At 36.8% G+C, this 24,647-nt stretch overlaps 1 protein-coding gene and 1 long non-coding RNA gene across 2 annotated transcripts in view; one reads left to right on the plus strand and one right to left on the minus strand.

The window, feature by feature from the left end:
- Positions 1-24,647, plus strand: part of LOC105553778 (target of Nesh-SH3-like) — a 148,790-nt gene that overhangs the window by 26,248 nt on the left and 97,895 nt on the right. The window lies entirely within an intron of this gene.
- LOC105553762 lies at positions 336-11,806 on the minus strand. The gene is made up of 3 exons (XR_001008213.1): positions 11,768-11,806; positions 11,144-11,244; positions 336-499 (listed from the first exon to the last, which is right to left on the minus strand). It is a non-coding gene; the product is annotated as an uncharacterized LOC105553762 (long non-coding RNA).

Raw genomic sequence — 24,647 nt, forward strand, 5'->3', positions numbered from 1 at the left:
AGTATTAGGATTACGGGTGTGAGCCACTGCACCTGGCCCTCAAATAGTATTTGATTTAACAAAATGTTAATGTAGCAAAACTTGAGCTATCACTTGGAATTGATAGGACTCCAAAAAGATTTACCTTTATTAGTCAGAAATCAGAGACAAAACCCCAGAGGGTATACAGTTCAAGCCTTTCCTTTCACAGATGAGAAAATTGAGATTTAGGAACATTAAGTCAGTTAACCATGATTACACTGCTAATCAAAAACAGACCTGGGTCTGCCAAAGTAAGTCTCCCATATCTGAGTAATCTTCAGTTTGAAAAAAAAAAAAAAAAGCCTTACAAATTCTAGCACTTTAAAATTTATTGCACACATAACATGGTGAAGTTCTTTTGTGTAGGACTCTGTGCTCATCACAGGGGTGTGGTACGGAGATGTAGCACGTAGTCTCCTAGGGACATAATCATGAATACAAAGCCATCAATCCTGACATCTCAAATAATACTTTACGTCTAGAAGAAGAAGAAGGACGTTCTCACATTAATCTTTTTTATGTGTGATGGATCAGGGGAGGTATTTTGAATCTTTACATGTTTTAAATTCCCGTAACTTAATATTTGCTGTAGTTCATATATTTAATGAAGTAAGAAACTATATTTTACAAACCACCTTAACTTCTCATTTGCAATACACCCTTGTGACAATGGAGAATCTGCTTACATTTTGTTGCTGTTTAATTATTTTACTTTCAAGCAGGGGTCAGCAAATTTTTTTCTGTAAAAGACTGGATAGTAACTACATTAGACTTTGTGGGCCATATGGTATGTTTCATGATCAACTCTGCTATTTTTACAAAAACAGGTGGTGGACTGGATTTGGCCCATGGACCATAGTTTGCCTTTTAGAGCATGAAATTCAGAGATAGCATTGCCTCACTTCCTTCACTTCACCAGAGAAAAGTTGGCAAAAGCTAAAGTGACGGATGAAGGTCTTACCCTGTTAGCTAGATGATCAAATTAGAGAAACTGGGTTTATTGATAACAGATCTCTTGTCTGTATTCATAGTCCACACATGAAGTCATGGTTCTCTATTTTCAACATAACAGCTGTGCACTATGGAAACAATTAGTGTTATGAATCCAATGTGACCACTTCAGGTTGGAGAACAGAGGCATTCTCAGGCTTATGAAGTGGATCGTGCTTTCATTTAGGTCTCCTAGGATCAACGTACGGGGAAACCTAAGCTAGTCACAGAACTGGGCCTGATTCATGGACTGTTTGGGGCTCATCTTTGCCCTTGGTTGAAGTCCTCCCTTAAAGCATTCATGCTTTTCACATCTTTCTACAATAAAGGAAAGATCATTATTGGATCAAATGTCCAAATAATGGACATTTTATCATTTGTAAAAATCATCTAAAACATGAATTGAGCAGGCTGAGGACAAGGATTTTGTTTTATCCCCAGCTGTGGCATTTTGGCAAATCACGTCACAATCTAGCCTCTGCTGACCTCATCTGTTACAATCCCCAAGGCCACCACCAACACACCACCACACACTAACACACTAACACACACACGTCTGTTACGATCCCCAAGGCCACCATTAACACACCATGATTCCATTCTTCAGAGCACCCAGATTAATGCCTGGTACACAGAAGTTTCTCAATAAACTTTGTTTAAATTAATGATATATAAACTCAGTCCTTTCCTTACTAAAACCCCTTCTGATGGTTAATTGAATTCTTCCTCTGTTATTTGTTTTGTTTTGTTTTATTCGGAGTAAAGGCTGTCCATGTTTTCACATCATTGCTGTAACAAATTTAATAGGATGTACTTTGGTTTAGCAATAATTGGCCATTCTGGAGGGCATCTATTAAAACTATAGAGTTGATTTTCTTTTATAAACACTGATATTTAAATAAACTGGAATGTTTAATGGTTTGAATGGCCCAAAATTTTGTCACAACATCCATAAGGTTTCTAAATTTTCTTAGTCCTTGAGGCAGATGGGACTTGAGAAAGATGGCATTTGAGATGAGTTAGGGTCATGGCCCCTCATGTGGATTTACCTTAGATTCATGATTCTGCTAGTTCAGATGTCCAAGGTTTGAACTCTTACTGAAAAGAGTTGGCTTATGTGTGGAAGGAGAGTTGGGTATGGAAAGGGAGCAGCAAAGGTTCAATAAGAAGGCTCCACTCGAAAGTTCTCTCTGATCACTTCACTTATACTATTAGAACTTAAATAATGCAATTTGGTTTTCCTTATTAATACAAAACTTTATCATGACATAAGAAACTTCTTCATTCTTTATGTGTCTTTACACTTCAATAGGAACTAGCTCTTCAGATCTTTTCCAATCAAAGCTTTAAAGAAGAGAGACTGGTACAACCAGTGAGGGCAGAAGCCAGAATTTGGGGGAAATATGCAGAAATTACAAACAGGAGGATGCCAAAATTTTTGTCTATAGAATTTTACCCCCTGGGACCAACTTTGGAAGTTTGCTGGGATGCTGTTTGGTTAATTGAGATTTCTGGGCTGTTGGGTGCCTCTTGTGTGCCAGGACCCATGCATTAGAAATACTAAAGTGAAGAAAAATGGACAATTGTGACTTCAGGTAGCTTACATTCTAGTGAGGCAAAAAGAGGTTAAACACATAATAGTGAAGTGGCTACACTGTCTGGTGTATATACCCTGGAGTTCGTTATTGCGTGCCAGGAAAATTTAGGACATGGGACACATACAAGTTTAGAAGCAGAGGTTTAATAAGCAGAAGAGAAAGAGCAACAGCGCTCTCCGTAGAGAGAGGGGTCTCTGAGCAGAAAGGACCCGCTGGCGGGGATGCCCCGGAATATATAGTCCAATTTGAGGAAGTGGTGTCTGATTTACGCAGGGCTCACATATTAGTTTGATCAGGTATGACATTTACATAGCGTCTGAGGAAGGCTGGTCCCCCAACCCTAATCTTATTATGCAAATGGCTTTCCAGTTGATCGGCGCCATCTTGTCTGCTCTTTACTGTACAAGTGACTGACAAAGAAAGAGAAGATGGAGCCGCCATCTTGAACATACCTAGTCCATAGTTCCTGCTGGCATTCAACCAGGCAAGCTCCAACCTTGCAGGCTGTTTTTTGCTAGAAAAGGACTTGGGGCTGCTTTTCATCAAAAGGAAAAGTCTTACCTAGGACTCCCATACCCTTATTATCTGCCCAAGTGATTTCTTCTTAACTCCTGTATTAATAGTATAGTAAATGAATAATGCAAACTAAGATGAATGTATTTGTGAAGGAGGGCTAAAAACAGAGAAACCAACTGGAGCCTGGGATGTCAGAGGAGGCTTTTATAAGAAAGGAACTCTTGAATCAAGTCTGAAGGATGAGTGAGTGTTAACTAACTGAGGACTTTCAGGGCTGGTTAGTGAATGACTTCACGGGAGTGAAATCAGGGCCTCCCTGGGAGAGGGATCAACTCTGAACAGACACCCTACTGTGGATGGAGCAGGTAAGTGGGTGGAAATAACAGCTACCCAGTGCTACTGGAGCACAGCAACTAAGCAGAGAGGGCTTAGAGATGAACCTGGAGAGAAAAAGAAACGGGGGCTAACTCATACATTGGAGAGTCAACTACATCGAAATTATTAGTCACCATCTGGGAACAATGGAAACTGTTGAAATGTCCTAAACATGAGCTATATGTTCTGAATTATTTTTTAAAAAGACGTCTCTGGTTACCAACGTAGAGTCTATCATAGTAGCTGAAGTAAGAGATAGTGGTAGCTTGGACTACTCATGCTTACTAGTAGTAATTTAGTGGTGATAAGTAAAAAAGGAATAAATGTGTAAGATATAAAGAAGGTGAAAATATACAGATTTGACAATCAGATATTTGAGGAGAAAAGAAGAAAGCATCAAAGATGACTCCTGGGTTTCTAGCCTACACATATAGTGAGCATTGAAAAATGTAGTGGTTGAGAATGTGAATCATAACTTTGCCTTTGTTCAAATCCCAACCCTGCCACTTAGTAATAGTGTGATCTTGGGCCAATTGCTTAACCACTGTAAGCCTCCATTTCTCATCTTGGAAATGTAGGTGGAGATGATGCTAGTAGCCACATCATAGTTATAAAAAAGATTAAATGGGTTAACATATATATACAGTACCTGACCCAGAATCAGTATTACCAGTGGTTAGTTTTCAGCATCACTACATGAGTGATGGTTATTTCCTGTACTAGAAAAGAGTCAGACAGAGGGCTAAAAATTATGACTTCAGTGTTAGATTTATTGAGTCTAAGGTGCCTTTGAGACTTCTTAGTGAACAGTGCTGTGTAGGCTGTTTCATATAAGAGTCTAGAACTCAGGGATTAGGTCTGCACTAGGGCTACAAATTTAGGAGCCGTCAATGTATAAGTGATAGTTCAAGTCATGAAAATCAATGTAATCACCAAAAAATGTTTCAGAATGAGTCCCAAGGTCCTCCACTATATAATGAACAGGTAGATGAGTTTGAGCTTACAGAGACACAGAAATGAGCAGTCAGAGAAGTGGGAGAATATTTGAAGAAGGAGGATGTAGTCAACAGTGTTGAATGCTAATCTTTAAGTAAAAATGAGGAGTATCTAGTGAATCTAGTAAAGTCACTGCTGACCTTACAGGGAGTGTTTTGTTTGTGTAATTGACACAGAAGCTATTTCATAGTGGACTGAAGGGAGAAGGAAATAGAAGGAGAGAAGAGGGAGCAAGAGCTGAAAGAGCATGTAAGGTCAGATGAGGACAATGTTTTGTTACTGTTGTTTTTTAAGATAAGCGAGATTTGAGTGTTTTAACTGTCAAAGATAAGGACCAAGTTGAAAGAAACTCATTGAATAGTGCAATTTTCCTAAGGAAAAAAGGAGAATCACTAAGATGTAGAGTATAGACAGAGTAATTAGATAAAGGGACAGCCAATTCCTGTTATGCAGAACAAGAAAGGAGAGGGATGGGTGTTGACGTAGACAGGTTTATAGCTTCAAAAGTGGGAATTTGAGGGAGTTTCTGTTCAGTGAGTTCAATTTTCTGTTGAAGAGAGAGTCTGCCAAGTGAGGAGACAGAAGTCAGAAGAAAGGGCTAAACTTTGACAAGTTATGGGAGAAGATGAGAATGGCTTGGCAAAAGGAATGAGGACCCACTTGAGATTAATGACCACGAATTTATACTTATACCATCTTCTCTACCATGTGATGTTTTCTAGAAGAGTTTGCCACTTAGAGGCAGGTGCCATGAAAGGAGATTATTGGGCTCATCCACAGTTGAGATATCTCTAGAAGGATGTGACAGGAAAAAAGTAAGCTACGCATTTGGAGGTTTGGCAAGAAGATTATTGCAGTGATGGGCCCTGGAATCTAATCATGTACCATGGAAGAGGCTGCTAGTTTGGGAGGAAGTAAAAAACATCCATGAAGGCTATTTTTCAATGATGTCTAAGAGTGTGGAGAAAGTAGTTTAACAAGCAGGAAGAGGCTGTGGTTAAAGACTGGGATCCTTTGGAAGTGGAACAGATTTATTGAAGGTAATTTTATGGCTGACTTATATAGAAATCTCTTAATAGAAAGTTCAATTTTTATAACACATGGAATCTTGCACAACAAGAGTGTGACTTTTTGCATCATAGTAGCAGTAATAATATCTGTATCTGGGTTCACAACTTGATATAGCTCTAATTATGAATTAGGATAAGTTTTCTCCCCCTTTGCCCATATTATGTTCTCACTGGTATCCCATCAACTGTTGTATCTGACCATCCCTCTCATTCTTTCGAAATGGGGGATCATTTCATTTCTTGATCTTTTGAATAGTGTTTATTGCTGTCAACCTCACTCCATCCTGCAGTGATCCTTCACTTCCTAAGTATGTGTGATTTCTACCTGAGCCCTGGGAGAGAGCATTTCTTGATAATTTTCTGTTTGTTATTAACACAGGTAGCTTGTGTCTCTAAAATTGATGCTGTGATTTAAAATTGGAAATTCAAGCGTGATGGTGAGCAGCTGGGGTGAGGTATATTTGGTGATAGTATTTCAGTGCCTGAAATCAGGCCCCAGCCACTTCTTTCTTTAGCCTAGCTGGTACTAGGGCTGCCTTTGTTGTGCCTTACTATTTATAAAGGCTGCCTTTGAGTGGTCTGATGTAAAGACACTATATTCGTTTTCTATTGCAGCCATAAGAAATTACCACCAACCTAGCAGTTTAAAACAGTACAAATTTACTATCTTACAGCTCTGTAGGTCAAAAGTCTGGGTGGGCTTTGCTAGTTTCTCTGCTCCAAGTCTTACAAGACTGAAATAAAAGTGTCAGCTAGCATGGGCTCTCATCTGGAGGCTGGGGTGTTGTGACGGCCAGAGGGTGAGAATCCAATTCCAGGCTCATTCAGGTTCTTTGCAGAAGTAAGTTTCACCTGGTTGTTAAATGAGGACCCTGCCTCCTTGCTGACTGTTGGCTGGAAGTCATTTTCAGCTTCTAGAGGCCACCAATATTTCTTGTCATGCGGTTCCCTTCCTTCATCTTCGAAGTCCGCAATTATGGGTTGAGTCTTTTGCATGCTTTGAATTTCTCTGACGTCCTTTCTGCCTCATATCTCCTGCTCACAGCCAGAGAAAGTTCTCTGCTTTTAAGGAGACATGATTAGATTGAGCCTATGCAGATATTCTATAAGAATCTTCCTCTTTAACGTATTTTATTCTTCTGTCTGTAATATGTCTTTTTGCCATGGTCATCTTCCAGTTTTTGTTTTTCCAGCAGTTTAAAGATGATGTGGATATGTGATTTGGTGTGTGTTTGTTTTAAAAAATTCTTCAAGTATTTCTCTCTTCAAACATTTCTTCTGTTCAATTCTCTCTTTGTCTTCCGAGTTTCCAATTACATGCATGTTGCCCTCGTTCATACTACCCCTCTTGAATGCCCTACTTAAAAAAAATCTTCATTCCTTGTTCTTCTCTCTATTATTTTTTCATTTCTGATATTTCACTTTGATTCTTTCTTATTCTTTTTTATTCTTCTGAAATTATCATCTGAGTATGCATACTGTCTACCTTTTTCATAAGAGCCTTAAGCATGTTTATCATAATTATTTTAAATTCCCCATGTAATAGTTCCAACATCTGTGTCATATCAAACTCTGGTTATGTTGATTGATTTGTCTCTTGACAGTGTGTTATAATTTTTTTCTTTTGGTTCTTTGCAAATATATATTTTTTTAAAAAACTGACATTTATATAGTCATATATAGACATTATGTAGGACAGTAGACACTGAGGGAAATAGATTTAAGGCTGAAAATTTACATGCATTTTCTTTTGTTAGGCCTTTACTGTGGTAGGTTGAGACAACTGGGTCATTAGTTGAGCTGAGTTTGCATTATGTTGTTGCCGTGGCTACCCCAGTGCACCACAGGCCTCAAATTTCTGTAGCATTGTCTTGTAAAGTCAAGACTGATTTACCAGAGAGTATTTTTTTAAATGTCTGTTCTACCCTACCCTCAGCTTTGGATCTTCCCTTTGAGCCTACATCCCAAAGAACGTTTTTCTCCAACCTTTAAATGCTCCCCTCCACAGTAGACTGCTGCTACTTGTTATGCAATGATTATTAGCCGATTGATAGGGGACATTGAGGAGTCTTTTTGTTGTTCTGATTCAGCCTTATTCTTAAGGAGGCCCCATGTTCTGGGTCTTAGGAGTGGGGTCTCTTCCTCTCTGTGGAAGGTTTGTAATGGTCTGGCCAGAAGATATTCCCATCCCTCCCTTAGGAACAGAGCATGTTTCATGTTCCCTGATTCTGGCTGCAGTGGATCTTCACCTATGCCCAGGAGCAACAAGATGGTTGTTCTTCCCCTGTGGGGTTAGGCTTATGCTCCATAGGAAAGATAAAAGGATCTGGGTGGTTTTGAGAATGTCCATGGGAGGCATTCTCAGAACTCTCTTGCTGTTTCCGATCTTTTCTGTAAGTAACCATGAGGTTCGTGAAGAGCCCACAAGTAGATAAAAACTCCCTTTGTGTCCTTGATTCTCAGGGATTCTGTATTCGAATGATAGTCTACATTTCCAGGCTTTTAGGAATTCACTAAACATTTTAACCAAATTTATCTTACTAGCTTCTATAGCATCCAGTGGCATCTCTCTTTGGATATGGTTGTTTGATTTCCTTTTTCTCTGCAACTTTAGCTCTTTGATGAGTTTTAGAAACATTACAAATTTGAAGACTGTTTGGAGGTTGTTTTGTTTTCTTTTTTGTTTGTTGCAAAGGTGGAAGTAATGTTTACATCCTAAATGGAAACCAGAAGTTCAATGTTTTACGAAAGTTTTAGGACACCTTCATAATATATTCCTGTTTTAAAACTGCAGGTATGCCTTACTCCTTTTATTAGTTTTCCCAATGTATACATTACAGGATATTTATCACGTGGTAAAATTGTCCTGGATAAAATACTGTTGCTTATCCTTCTGGTTAAGTATATCCTCAAAGTACATTCACTCTAATGAAGCAAGGCAGAAAGGAAATACTTGTTCCAACTGTTGCTTTGTTTCTCCTCACTCACTTTATCTCTTCTTTGTTCTCCTTCTCATTTCTTGGTCAACTTATTATTTTTAGCACTAGCCACATATTTCTCAATTTGGACAATTTTTTAAATAATAAATGTATTTCTTTTCTTCACCAGCAGGTGAGGACTTACAATCAAACTCATTGTCTTATATTCAGAATATAGTCCATTAGGGATGAGTTCCAACTCTGCGCTTGTTTTAGTTAATCTGTCAACAACATTTGATAGTGTCCACTTTCTATTTCATAAGATACACATGTTTTTCCTTATGGATTCCAAAACTCTATTGTCTTTTCTCTTACCTCATGAGCTACTTCTCAGTGTCGCTGGTTTTGTCATTTTCCTCCAGCTCTAAATATCAAGAATCTCCAAGGATTAAAACCAGATGCTTTATCTTTACCATATATCAATCCATGAATAACTGACTTAGACTATTTTAATGATAGAGTCCACAAGTAATAATAAACAGGTACACTAAGTACCTCACAATTTCCCTGCACCAGGAGCTGAGCTGTAAGCAGGGGAGCCAGGGTCAAATTTAAGGTTTGATTCTCCCTTAGCAAGTAGTTTAACATCTCTGGATTCAAGTTTCCTCATTTGTCTGGTTTTCCTCCTTTCTCACTGGCTGCTGTTAAGTCTCCTTTGCTGATTCATACTCATTTTACCAGTCTCTTAAATTGGAGTGTCCCAGGACTGAGTTCCTGGATCTCTTCTATCTGCTCTCCCTCCCTTGGTGATCTCATCTAGTCTTATGACTTTAAATACGGTCTGAATACCAACAAGTTCCAAATTTATATCTCTAGCCCTGACCACTCCCTTCAACTTCAGATCCATTTATCCAACTCCCTACTTAATATCTCTATTTGGTTTTCTAATAGACATGCAAGTTTCGCCTGTTCAAAACCTAGCTTCTAAATGCCTCTACCCCATATTTTCCTGTCCTGTAGTCTTTCCCAACTCAACTGAAGACAACTCTATCTTTCCATTACTCGGGTCAATAAAACTGGAGACATCTGTAGCTCCTCATAAATTTCTCTTTTGATTCATCGACAAGATTTTTAGCTCTGCTTTCAAGTTTTATCAAGAAATTTTTTCTCTATTTTTCTTACTCAAATTATCGTCCACCTTGATTGAAACTACCACCATCTCTTACTTGGATTATTGCTATAGTTTCCTAAATAGTCTCCCTGTTTTTGGCTCTTAGAATATTCTCAACACAGCACCCAAAGTAATTCTGTAAAAATATAAATCAGATTTTAATCATTTCTCTGCTCAAAAATCTCTAATAACTTACCATCACAGAATAAAAGCCAAATTCCCTCAATGTCCTCTAAGACCCTATCCATCTGGCCCAGCTATCTCTAGCTTCACCTCTTCCTGTTTTCTCCACACTCATCTTCCTATAGCCACAGTAACCAGGCATGTTCCTTTCTCTGGGTCTTTGCACTTGGTGTTCCTTCTGACTAGAATGTTCTTCCTCCAAATGTCTGAATGGTGCATTATGATCATTATCTGTTTCACTTCCTTCAGGGCTTTATTCTAAAATGAAGCCGCCTCCCCTCTATCAAAAACTGTGCCCCTTCCCACCCTGACTCCTCCTGGTTCCTTGCTTTACTTTCCTCAGCATTTATCACAACCTGTACTTGTTGGGTTAGGCTTGATTGTGTCTCAGCAACAAACCCCCAACTCTCAAAGGCTTAAAAACACAGAAACATCTATTTTTTGCTCAATCACATGTTTACCAGGGCCTCTGTTTGTAGTTTCTCAAGACCCAGACTCCATCTGATCAATTGCTTCCTTGCAGGACAGGAAGAACAGAGTTGGAGGGTCTGGCACCAACAACTTAATGAATTGACCTGGAAGTGGCTTATGTCCCTTTTGTGCACAATCTGCCGGTGAGAATTAGTTACATGATTGTGACTAATTTCAAGAGATGGAGACATATAATTTTCATGTGGTCAGAATAATAGGGGAATCAGATATCAAGAAACAGAGGCAGTGTCTGCCCCATCATTTGACATGCCATATATTTTGTGTGTGTGTGTGTGTGTGTGTGTGTGTGTGTTGTTTTTCTGTTTTTTTGAGACAGAGTCTGAGTCTTGCTCTCGCCCAGGCTAGAGTGCAGTGGTGAGATCTCAGCTTACTGCAGACTCCACCTCCCGGGTTCAAGCAATTCTCCCTGCCTCAGCCTCCCGAGTAGCTGGGATTACAGGTGTCTGCCACCGTGCCTGGTTAATTTTTGTATTTTTGTAGAGACGGGGTTTCACCACGTTGGGCAGGCTGGTCTCGCACTCCTGACCCCAGGTGATCTGCCCACCTCGACCTCCGAAAATGCTGGGATTACAGGCGTGAGCCCCCGCGCCTGGCCTGACATACCATATGTTTTACTTATTATTTCTTTATTTATCTCTTCTCACTAGAATGTAAACTCAATGAAAGTACGGCTTTTTGTTTGTTTTTATTCACTGTTTGTTTTGTTCCAGCTTATGGCAGAGAGCTTTGCATATTCTAGGTGCTCAATAAATATTTGTTAAATAAATGAGTGACTGGATTTTTATAATGATTTTAAGAAGAAGAAATACCAACTTTCCTTGCAGATTTGTAGATAGATGCAAAAGATTCCATGTGTAAAGTATTGTTAATACTATTACTTCTTGTTGTATGGTAGAATTCTAATTAGAAGACATCTGTGAAATGGGAGATATATAAATATTATCCAAACAATGGAGGATACAGGCAGAGAATAATCTAATTTAAAATCTTATGAAGAAGAGAAACGCATAAGTAAAGCATCTAATATGGCTGCCACTGTATTTAATAGTTGCTACATGCGTGGAAATCATCCAATATCATTTACAGGGCAAAAAAATAGTCCCAGTGAACATGTTGTAAAGGGAAACTGAATCAGCACAGACATTTGCGACAGTAAAGTTCATCTTCACTTGTTAAAAAGTCCATCCAGCCCTGTGCCTTGCCCTGCTCTGATGATGCTGTTGAGACACCCGTCTGACATGCATGGAGTATCGTACTTGGATCTCTAGCAGGGACAGGACCACGTTCTTTTCTTGGATCCAAGCCCCTCATGCTAGAAATATGCAGCTGGGATTTTCAATATCAAAACTTCCACTTCTGCCTGATGACACACGTGCTGAGTGCTCTGTGTGGTCATGGAATGCCTCTGCTGATTTTATGAGAAGAGACATGTCTTACTTTCCCTGCCCAATCCCTTGCCAGTTGAGCTTTATGATTCTGTATAAAGAAAAAAAAGTCAAAATTTAAAACATTAAAGGGATGACAAACACGTTTACGTTTGCCCTGGGCTTGGTGGTAACGTGCTGTTTCTTGATAATAATGAGAGCTGCTAATAGGCATTTTCCATGTGTGCTTTTATGTCTTGCGGATTTATGTGACAGTTTATCTGGTGCTTTAGTTGGGGCCCAGAATTGTAGAGGAAAAGCGTTCACCACCCCATTAGTAATAATGCAGATCAACTAATCCATTGCCACTCAAACAAGATTTTCATGCTAATTATCCACCAAGATCATCCACGTGTGATGTAAAGGTCTGTGGAACTGTTTGGATCTAGGTTGGTCTCATTCCACATGTTTTTGAAGGGCATGGCTGAGACTTATATTGTAAAGTACCTGTCATTCTTAACATAGTCAGTTTATTACTACTTTATTTAAATAAATTATAACAGCGAAGGATAGAGGAAATGGATAAGGAATGAGGAGAGGCTTCCAGAGAATGGCTATTTTAAAAATAAATGTATGAAGGAAGGGCATGTAAGTGACAATAAGCCTTAAATTGATATTTCGTGACTGATAGTGAGCCAGTGAAATTCTATCCAAAGGGTAATTCCAAGATTTCATGACTCCCAGCCTTCTTTGTCCTTTTTATAATTTTACCAGAAGAAAAAATTGAAGTTGTTGTCTTTTTGGTCTGAAGTTAATGCTTCCTGTTTGTATTGCTGATTCCAAGTTTTGGGTTATTACGCCACATTAGAAAATAGCAATATGTCTTTCATATGACCACTGAATTATTTCTAAGTAATTAAAAGATATATAAATTAATAATAATTAAAAGGTAACTATCTCATGTATATTTCTAAATGCTGTGTTTGAGAAGAGTTGTTCTGATGAGCACCAGAAATGTAGTGCTAGAGGTCACTGTATCTGGACCTTTGTTAAATGTACTAGTATTTGGGAGGGAGAAAGACAGTTCATCCTAAGAGCTAATCTACAGTCTGGCCCCAAGAGGGAGGGAGAATAGTTACAATGACTCTTAAGTTCTTCCCAACTCTGAGTTTCCAAGTATCTATGAGCATGATCCTTTCTTTTTAATCAAACTGGTCTATTTGCTTTTTTTAAAATTTTGTACAGGGTTTGCAGTTCAATATGGGCTTCTTGCTGCTACCATTTTTTACCTGAAACATTCTTTCAAGTCCTGCCTTTTATTTGACTCTTATTTTCAAAGTTAAGCTGAAGTCTCACCTTCTCCATGAACCTTTACCTAGAGAATAATATCCACTCCCTCTGAATTCAAGAAATGTAAAGCATTGCTTTGTATGACAATCGTCTGTCTAACTGTCTGGTAATCTCTTTGAGATCAGAAAAATGGTGTTTCTTTCTCTGAGAAGTGTTCCCAACAGTATCTTCTTACATGCCCCAGAAGAATCCTTGTTTTCCTTTGTAAATGTAATTTTTTGCATATAGCTCTTATCATGTGTCAAAGTTAACTCTTGGAGATCAGAATCCCTCACTACTGAGGTGTGCTGTAGTATCTTACTCATTTTTGCGTACACACTATTTAGCCTGTGCCTATGACATTATTTAGTGATCATCTATTTTTCCTTCATTTATGAGTATAGCCTTATTCTGACATTTATTCTGTGAGCATTAAGGAGTTACGTGCTGTTTTTGTCCAGCAGGGGAAGAGGAAAGAGATAACATAATAAAGTAGTATTGTACAGTGATTAACCCGGAAATAGTGGGAAGGGTGGACTGGAAAGGTAATGAGGTTGTTAATTATAAAAATAGATAAGACTGGCTGGTCTTCTCAGGCCAAGCCTATGGATATTATGTAGGCACAGGAGACAAAGTTGCATAGTGTTTGAAGCCCAGAAATGCATTTACCCAAAAAGGAATGAGTCCTTCCTACATGGGTTTGAAAGAAGTATATTTGAAAAGTGAAAAGAATCCAAGATGACATCGAGAGGATGCAGGATGAAGTTTTAGAAGCTAGAAATGCAAAGAGAGAGTCAGAGTGGGTAAAATAGAGCAAGTAAACAGCTCAGGGGAGCTAGGTGGAATTTTATAGAAATAAAAGGAAAGATGGTATAGAAACTTCATCTAGAATACATAAAAGAGAAACAAGCAGTTCCAAGTTGAGATGATTTTGTATTTATGTCCTCAGTGTCTTAGTACTTTGCTGATGAGCCTCTCTCTAAAAATACTTTTCTTTTTTTAATGTATCTTATTTACAATTCTTTCTTTTATTTATGAAAATGTTGAACACTTCACAAATTTGTGTGTAATGCTTGCGCAAGAGCCATGCTAATCTTCTCTGTATACTTTCAACTTTAGTATACGTGCTGCCGAAGCCAGCACAACAATTTTCTTAAATTATAAAATACCTATTTATTTCTTTTAATTTAAATGAAATATAGATATTTTGTGTACATATTAGTAAATCAAATAGCATATTCCATGGTGTTTTTGTACCAAATTACAATTAGAGTGTTTAATTTTTTTCTAGTACAAAAGATGCAGTATATAGTACATATACAAGGCGAACATCATTTTCTTATTATTTAATTATTTTTAATTAACAAAAATCCTATGTGTTTATGGTATATAACATGATGTTTTGAAATATGTATACATTGTAGAATGGCTAAATCAAGCTAATTAACCAAGCTAATTGCTTCACATGACGTTTTTTGTATCTTAAAGTCTACTTTTAGCAATTTTCAAGTGTACTTGAATTGTTATTAACTATATTGTTATTAACTATAGTCACTATATTGTACAGTAGGTATCGTGAACTTAAAATGTTTCTTGAGATGAATTGATCTGGAAGGGAGACAGTTTTGGCCAAAATTTAAGGGATTATTTGTAGACAAGAGATAAAAATGTCTTTTCCCCTTAGAGATCAGAATACTAGCAGGAGGAGCTGGGATTTTCTTCAACTGTGTACAAATGGGGTGAACTGGAGTTAATAAACAGTGATCTTGTTGGGTGGGGCTAAGAAAGAAGGTGAGATAGGAATTGCTAGAAAACATTGACTTATTTGCAACTCATTGCAAGTAATTTAAATGAAATGAAACCATAACCTATATATGATTTGTCCTTAAGAATGTCTTCTGTTATAATAAAATTTTGGGCTCAGGATGACCTGCACCAAAGTGGTCAAGGAGAAGGAAAAGAAGAAAACTCACTTTTTAATTAGAAGTTTAGTCTTTCAGAAGAGAACCACTGCTCCAAGTCCTCAGGATGGTAATGAAACAAAGTCATAGGCATCCTTGCATTTGGACTTCTCCGTGTTTTATGCAGGTTTTGGATGAAGGTGTATATAAAACCTGACTCCTCAAGTGTGACTTGGGTGCCTGGGACTGTGACACATCACAGATGGAAGAAAAGCAAACTGGTTTTGAGGAAGATAATGATGGTTGGAGCCTGACCGCATCAACGGAAGTGTCAGTGGCTCTCAAAGCCTGTAGGGCTGGAGCCAAACGAGTATTCAGAAATAGAGGTTCAGATATCAGAATCAGCTAAGCTACTTATAGTTAGCAGCTAAGTTATGATTGAAGCCTTAACTGTAAAGGAGTTCCCTAAAGGAGCAAAAGACAGAACCTTTGTGAATTGCCATGTTTTGAGGGCCAGAGGAGGAAGAGAAGTAATGGAGAGAGATGGAGATTTCATGGAAAATGAGAATTAGGATACCACTGTGTCACAGAGTAAAATCAAGGTGTAGGGAGAGGTGGAGCAAAGGGTGCTCACACACATGCATACACAAGTAAGGGAAGTATATTAGGTTGGTCAGAGGTCTGCAATGCTACACAGAAGTTATGGGAAATGAGAACTTCAAACAAATGTCTGAAACATGGGATTCTCCAATCTGCACTAGACTTATCTCAGATATTTTTAGAATCATTAAAACCATTGGCATTATTCTAATGCTGGTGTGCGAAATCATAGATACTTTGTTACTCTCCTGTGAGCAATTAATGTCGCAGATGAATGTTACGAATTAGTTCACATTGTTCTTTAGAGAAGTTTTGGGTGCATCTTATCCTCAGTTGACTTTAGTGTGCTGGGATTAATGTAATGTTCCCTAGGCACGTGGCCTCAGCCCCATAAAACAGGTTGTCACGTTACCATGAATGACTATTATGAGATGCCTGGATGAGGACGGACACCACAGAGATCAAGTACATGCATATGATAATTAGAGCCCTTAGAAATAACTCTCCACTCAGAAGAAATATTTCCTTGTGGAAATGATATGAAATGCCATTAGATATTTACAATCATATTAATTTTTAAAAGAGAGTAGATGAAAAGAGTGTTTGACCAGAAAGAGATGTTGATAGTCTACACCTTATATAATATCATGTAGAATGAATTATCACAGATATCAACACCTCAACATTCATCTTTACTTTTCCTCAGTCTGAATTTTCCTTCTTCCCATTCTCTGTACAAGTCCTTCTTGACATTCAAAACCCAGATCAGATGCCACTTCTTCTGTGATACCATTCCTGACTCACCCACTTCTAACTAGTCAATGCTCCTCTGAATTACCTCTGCATGTAGCTCCCACCTCTATGTAGAATTTGTTGAGCGCATTGAGTAATAACTCTTACAAGTCTACATCCTCCAGTACAGTACAGTTTATTTGAAGAGATGCATTGCTTATTATAGTATTAATTCCTATCAAGCATAATATTTTCCATTTAAAAAAATTATTGTATGTGTTTGTTCATTCATTCAAAACATGTTAATTGAATATCCTTTCTCTGCCAGGCACTGCGCTAGGGACAGTATCCTTATATAGCTTATAGTCTGCATATAAACAACATCTATATAGAGTGAATTTTTGGTTGAAAGACAAGGAATGTTAAAAATTCAAAGTACACTGAAATCAAAAAGAACCCATGGATGAAGTCGGATCAAAGACAACCATTACTGAGCTGCACAGTTCAGGAACTGCTTTTCACAGTCTATTTCACTTAATCTTCCCATCAACTCTGATTGATTGATCAAAATGATTCCCACTTTATAGGGGAAAAGGTGACATTTGGATAGTAAGTGAATTATCCATATAGCAGTTGAACAAAAGGGGAATTGTGGGTTTCATTTGGGACTTAAATACAGATTTTCCAGCTCTAAACCCTGTGGCCCATTACATTCCACTATACAGTCCTCCTTCTTCAAAACACCACTCCTCATAGGATCACACGAGCAATCTCAAGGTCATGGAAATATCAGTGCTTCCATAGCCAAAAATTTTAGCAATAATCTCACAAACAATACAATGAGCTTATCTAATTGTCATATGGATTCAATAAAACAGATCTCAAATGTTACGTTTAAAAACTGAGCTCAAACTTTATAAGTTCATTACCTTATCCCTAAAACGAATACCAAATTTCACCAAAATAAATTGAATTGTTGACCAGGCATGGTGGCTCACACCTGTAATCCCAGCACCTTTTGAGGCCAAGGTGGGCAGATCCCTTGAGGCCAAGAGTTCAAGACCAGCCTGGTCAACATGGCAAAACTCTGTCTCTACTAAAAATACCACACACACACACACAAAAATAGAGCCATGCATAGTGTTGTACACCTGTAGTCCCAGCTACTTGGGAGGCTGAGGCACGAGAATTGCTTGAGCCTGTGAGGCAGAAGCTGCAGTGAGCCGAGATCGCACCACTGCACTCCAGCCTGGGTGATGGAGAGAGAATCTGTCTCAACAATAAATAAATAAGTAAATAAATAAATAAATAAATAAATACATCAATTGTGAATTTATTGAGATGATTGTTAAACTGTACTAACTCACTGAGATGATATAGGGTCAGTTTACCTACTATCAAGGAAAATTCCCAATGAATTAATTGAAAGATAGTAGTGTCATTAAAAATAAAGATATAAAGCTGTATTTATATTGAAGAAAATACAGGTTATGGAACAGCACTTGGAGTGTAACCTTATTTTTGTAGACTGTAATATATTATTCCCAGGAAAAAATATCTGGAAGAACATACAAAAATATTTACAGAAGATTTATCTGCATATTAAATGAATAACTTTTAAAAAATATTCTCTTTTCTAACTCTCTTAAATTTCTTGTTAAAATAAATGCGTACAAGTTGAGTATCCCAAATGCTTGAAGGAAATGCTCATTAGAGCATTTTGGATTTTGAATGTTTGGATTTGTGACGCTGAACCAGTATAATGCAAATATTCCAAAATCCTAAAAAAATCTAAAATTTGAAAAATGTCTGGTCCCAAACATTTAGGATACAGGATACTCAACCAGTATTATTTGTATAATTTTTTAAGTTAAAAAGTCAATGCAGGGACTATTACTGGGGTAGAGGAAAGGGAGATGAAAATGTGCCACCAGCCTGGGAGGGAAGTGAAATGAGTGATTTGGGAAAGACAGAAGTATTCATATAGTAAGTTGTAAGCAGTTTCATTCCCAGGCTGTCTCTGCCAATAGTGACAATTGAACTACAATTGCTTTGTTTTCATCTAGCTTTTGGCTAAAAACAGAATTAATAACAGCTGATTTTAGTAACACGTTCTGTTTGCAGTAAGGACCTGTATGGATCGAATTCCATTTAAACTATCATCTAGTTGTAAAATATGTTTGGCACTTTTCATTTTAACAACAGCATTTTTTTTCCTACTGAAATCAAATCTTGTTCTGAGCATTTGAGCTGCTTGTTGCTAAGAACTTGTGAGGCCACATTTCTACCATGTGGACATATTTTTAATCATCTAAGCTTTGAATTTTGCATTATTCGTTTCTCAGAAGTTTGGCTTGTGTGTAGCTTCGTAGGGAAAACCAATTTGGCTTTGCTTCTAACATGTCTTTTAATGTGTTCTACAAGGGCTCTGCATGATCTGACCTTCTGTCCTCTATAACTTCGCTGCATACTCCTTAACCCATTATATCCTACCATACTGCCTTTGTTTAGGATCTTTAAATCCATCATCTACTTTTTCCCTCAGCACCTTTGCTCATGCTATTCCTTATGTCTGAGAATGCTGTTCCTGCCCTCCCTCTTCACCCAATATGCACACTTTAACTTTGGTTGACTAATTCCTACCCATCCATTACATATGTGACCTCTTCAGGTCACAGCAGTTATGGAGCTATTGAAGGTTTGGGCACTTCAGCCCTGCAATCTTGGATTTTCCCTCTAGTGTTCCCTTGGGTCTATTTCCTGCTACCAATAAATTGCCTTATCCTCCATTCTTTATCTGTCTTTTTTTTTTTTTTTTCCTCAGCTTCATAGTTTTTGCTACCTAACAGTTTACTATCTCAACTTGAACTTACTCCAATCCCTTATTCTGTCTCCTGGGCTCTCTTTCTTACCACTTAAATTAATTCATTTCACACTGGGGAATAGTGTAACCAGTGGGAATTACTATATTCTTATTTGCAGTGTCTAACGAACAATTCCCCATGGGCAGTATTGAGACTACTCAAAGGACAATCACATTTCTACACTTCCAAGTTCAGAGTTTTGAGTGAAGTGGGGAAATTCATTGTAGCTCCTAGGTTTAAAATATAAGAGAAAAAATTTGCCTGATAAAAAGTTATGAGACAGCCTTCCTTCTTATTTCTGCAATTTAAAGTCAGAACGACTTTTTATCAAATGGATTCATTCAGTTAGATTTTGCTAACATTGGGTAAATGTTATAAAATTCTATTTTAAGTACCTAGTCTTAAGCTTGGGTCACATCCACTATGCAAGATGAGGAAATTTTAATAATGTCAGCCTACTAGGCAATGATGCCAAGCCACTTTGACTTTCTTTTTCTCACCTAGTAAAGCTCAAATACTACATTAATAGCAAACCATCAGAGATGTTAGTAATGAGATATATCAGATATGTGCGTAAGTCAAAATTTCAATATTTTATTAATATTGAAAAACATTTTAAACCTTCAAAATGTTTTAATTATTACTATAAAAATGACAAATATTGTCAAAATAGTAATAAATCCCTGATCAGGAAAGATAGCTGTTTATTTTTATAGAAAAACCCAACTGAAGCATTTGGTTACAAGGTCAAAATGTACATGGAATTTCATTTAATTTTAAGTACAAATAAAGTTAATGGCTTCAGAACTGATTAATTTCATGGTGAACAACTATTCACCTAATTAGTATAGACTAAACTATTCTTAAAACTGAAATGACTGGAGATTGAAAAGACAACTCAGTAATTTATTCTGCTTCAAACTCATTTCTTTTTTTCTTTTTCTTTTTTTTTTTTTTTCGAAATGGAGTTTCGCTCTTGTTGCCCAGGCTGGAGTGCAATGGCGCAATCTTGGCTCACCGCAACCTCTGCCTCCCGGGTTCAAACGATTCTCCTGCCTCAGCCTCCCAAGTAACTGGGATTACAGGCATGCACCACCACGTCTGGCTGATTTGTTATTTTTAGTAGAGATGGAGTTTCTCCATGTTAGTCAGGCTGATCTCAAACTCCTGATCTCAGATGACCTGCCTACCGTGTCCTCCCAAAGTGCTGGGATTACAGGTGTGAGCCACCACGCCCAGCCTTCAAACTCATTTCTAAGAATGTCAATGGTCATTATATTGTTTTGCCAAAAGTGTATTTCTTGTTTTCTGGATGAATTTGGAATCACAATATTTTAAAATAATTATTATAACAAAATAAGTGATGTCATCCTTTTTTTTTTTTTTTTTTGAGGTAGAGTCTTTCTCTGTTGCCCATCCTGGAGTGTGTGGCATGATCTCCGCTCACCTCAGCCTCTGCCTCCCAGGTTCAAGCAATTCTCCTGCCTCAGCCTCCTGAGTAGTTCTGATTACAGGCGCGTGCCACTATGCTGAGCTAATTTTTGCATTTTTAGTAGAGACAGGGTTTTACCATGTTGCCCAGGCTAGTCTCGAATGCCTGACCTCATGTGATCTGCCCACCTTGTCCTCCCAAAGTGCTGGGATGACAGGCATGAGCCACCATGCTCAGCCAATCTCATCTTCATTAATGACTAAAGATAGAAATCTCGGGGCTTAAAATAATTAATTTTGTTATCTAACATATATTTAGTGACATTGATAAAACAAGACAGCTCATTTTCTGGATGATCACAATTTGGAGTGGTCCTCAAGCAAGAGAAATATTACGATCAATATAAAACTGGAGAAGTTTGGGAGTGTCTTAATAAATTATGCATAAACTTACGTATGACCCAAAAATTTTACACCTACATATTTACCTTCCAAAAATAAAAATATATGTTCACACAAAGACTTATACATGAAATTTTATAGCAGCGTTATTCATAGCTAAAACTGGAAACAATCCAAATATTCATCAAATATTTGGCCTGAATAAACAAAATGTAATATGTTCATAAAATTCTATTTAACAATTAAAAGGACTGAACTAGTAATACAACATGGATGGATGACTCTCATAAAAATTATGCTGAGTGAAAGAAACCAGGTGCAGAAGGCAACATGTCATGTATGTCCGTTTATATTTAATTACCAGAAAACCAGAAAGTAGACCAGTGGTTGCCTAGAGCTAAGGGTGGGAACAGAGAGATTTACTATAAATGGGTAAAATGGAATGTTTTAGAGTAATGGAAGTGTTCTGAATATGGATTACGATAGATTTAGTAAATTATATAAATGTAGCAACTTCTGTGAGTTTGAGCTATAAAATTATTGAGCTGTACACTTACAAGGGGAGAATTTTATGATCTATAAATTATATCTCACTAAAGCTGTTAAAAATTATATGTGACAGTCACATATATTTTTTCCATATGCTCATGAAAATATTTGTTCCTTTTTTATATTTGAAGTGCAATTTGGGAGTCCTATGAAAAAATTTTCTGGAAATTATTAGTGTTTCCTTAAAAAATTATTTTCTGATTTATTTGGATTTTCTTGCACTTTAGTAGGAAGATCGCATTTTTTCTGGATGAGATGTTAGAGACATTCTTGAGTATTAGATTGAGAGTGAATTTGGGATTCCTCAAAACATTTTACAGAGGAGAAAAATGAGGCTTAGAGAGGACAGCTGACCTAAAGTCAAACACAATTAAAGGCCAAGTTGATGTCAGAAACCCCCCTCTTTCTTCCACAACATATTATTAATAATATGAGATGCCCACAGTGGAGTTGAGGGCAAATGGCCTTTCTTAGAGCCTCCTGACATCTCATGGCCACTCAGCTTTAGTATATGAGGCCACTTGGCACATTCTCAAGATAGTTTAGCCATTTCCCTCTAGTCCATGGAAGACTTTTGATGCTATGAAATCTCCAAATGAACAACTATATGCCATCAGTACAGGGTATTTATGAACTAAGCAAATTACAAATAATTCATGAAGATGCCAAATGTCTAAACAAAGATGGTGGATAAAACCATTGGTTCCAGTTTCATCTCATGTTTTCTATTTGCAAAACTTAAAAAAGATTTATTTAAGAAAGCTGTGTGATTTTTTGACAACGTTTTTACAAGATGGCAAAATTTTCATTTTTTATCAAGAGTATTTTCAATTTGCTCCCTGGAACAATGTTTCACAGTAGAAATATGTAATCTTGCACATGCAGGATGTTTTGGTATTGGTAGAAGTAACATTTTCTGCTTTGTCCTGTAAATAATCATTCTGATTAAACAATCTCTATTCGGTCAACAGAATTTAATGAGTGCCCAAATTGGAGTTATCAAGAGAAGAAAAGAAAAAGAAGTATTAGTCCTTTTGGAAAATTACTCAGAGTAATATTAATTTAAATGATGTATTTTCTATTTTTTGATACCTGATCACTCTGAGAATTGTAAGGACAGGATTTTAAAAATTAAAAACAGTTAAACTTATCTACTTTCACCTTCATGAAAATCATTCTTTGACATAAGAAAGTCAATATTACACTTCATTGTCAAAAGAGGCTCATGTCTGGCATTTTATCAGCTGGGAGTGAGTGGGAAAAGTGTCAGAGACCTTGAGTATCAGTGTCCAGTACTTAGCTTTTCAGTGAAGATGAAATCATTATATGGTTTTATCTGTATTTACTATTAAGAATTTAGTTAAGTGTAGTAATTGTCTATTATAAATAGAAGAGTTGATAGTTTTGTTTCCCTGGTAAATAGCTTTACATAAGTAAATAATCTGGAAAATTAGAAATATACATATATAATTTCACTTTTTCTTGGAAAAATTTTATTATAATATAATCAACATTTTTAAAATAGTACAATCAAAAGAGGCTGATTATGAAAACAACTGGAAGATATAAAAATGTTGGCTTTAATAACTATGTGAATACTACTGTGACAATAGCAACAAAAAGCTACTGATGCATGCAACAAAACATATATCGTCAAGACATTTTAAGTGCAAGAGGCCTTACATAAAACACTACATACTTTGTGATTTTATTTAGTGGAAGAATCTAGAACAGGCAAACTAATCTATGATAGTAAAATTAAGAACAATAGTTCCTGGGAGGATGTTGTGGGAGTGAACTGGGAAGGGGTGTGAGGAAATTTTCTGGGTTAATGATGATATTATAAATCTTGATAAAGGCTTGGGTTACATAGATGTATGGCATGTGGGGAAAACAGTAATGTATAGTTAAGATTTATGTATTTCACTGTACCTAAATTTTATATCAAAAGAAAAATATAAATAAATATTAAACTTTAGTTAATGGCATGCATACTGAAGTGTTTGGTGGTGAAGGGTACTGAAATTCAGTTGACATGGAAATTAATTAAAAATTAAGATGGATTGAATGGTGGACAGAGGGATGGAGAGATGAAATGTGTATGATTGATGAGTAAGACAGGAATCATTGACTTTTGGTTGCTACCTTATGGATGTGCTCTGCACAATTCATGCTTTTTGTATGTTTAAAATTTTTTATAATAAAATGTTGGAGAATAACTCATCTTTGATTTTAAATCTCTAAATATATTGGTTAGATTTAAAGACACATAATTGACACTCAGAAGTTAATAGTATTCCAGATACAACATTTTACCTCACGTGTCTGCAGAAATAGTTCTCAAAAACCCTAATTAACAGAATTTGTTCACAGACCAAAATATTCCCAAAGTGCTGGGATGACAGGCATGAGCCACCATGCTCAGCCAATCTCATCTTCATTAATGACTAAAGATAGAAATCTCGGGGCTTAAAATAATTAATTTTGTTATCTAACATATATTTAGTGACATTGATAAAACAAGACAGCTCATTTTCTGGATGATCACAATTTGGAGTGGTCCTCAAGCAAGAGAAATATTACGATCAATATAAAACTGGAGAAGTTTGGGAGTGTCTTAATAAATTATGCATAAACTTACGTATGACCCAAAAATTTTACACCTACATATTTACCTTCCAAAAATAAAAATATATGTTCACACAAAGACTTATACATGAAATTTTATAGCAGCGTTATTCATAGCTAAAACTGGAAACAATCCAAATATTCATCAAATATTTGGCCTGAATAAACAAAATGTAATATGTTCATAAAATTCTATTTAACAATTAAAAGGACTGAACTAGTAATACAACATGGATGGATGAGTCTCATAAAAATTATGCTGAGTGAAAGAAACCAGGTGCAGAAGGCAACATGTCATGTATGTCCGTTTATATTTAATTACCAGAAAACCAGAAAGTAGACCAGTGGTTGCCTAGAGCTAAGGGTGGGAACAGAGAGATTTACTATAAATGGGTAAAATGGAATGTTTTAGAGTAATGGAAGTGTTCTGAATATGGATTACGATAGATTTAGTAAATTATATAAATGTAGCAACTTCTGTGAGTTTGAGCTATAAAATTATTGAGCTGTACACTTA

The sequence above is a fragment of the Mandrillus leucophaeus genome, unplaced genomic scaffold (assembly GCF_000951045.1).
Source record: "Mandrillus leucophaeus isolate KB7577 unplaced genomic scaffold, Mleu.le_1.0 Scaffold608, whole genome shotgun sequence".
NCBI classification, from domain to species: domain Eukaryota; kingdom Metazoa; phylum Chordata; class Mammalia; order Primates; family Cercopithecidae; genus Mandrillus; species Mandrillus leucophaeus.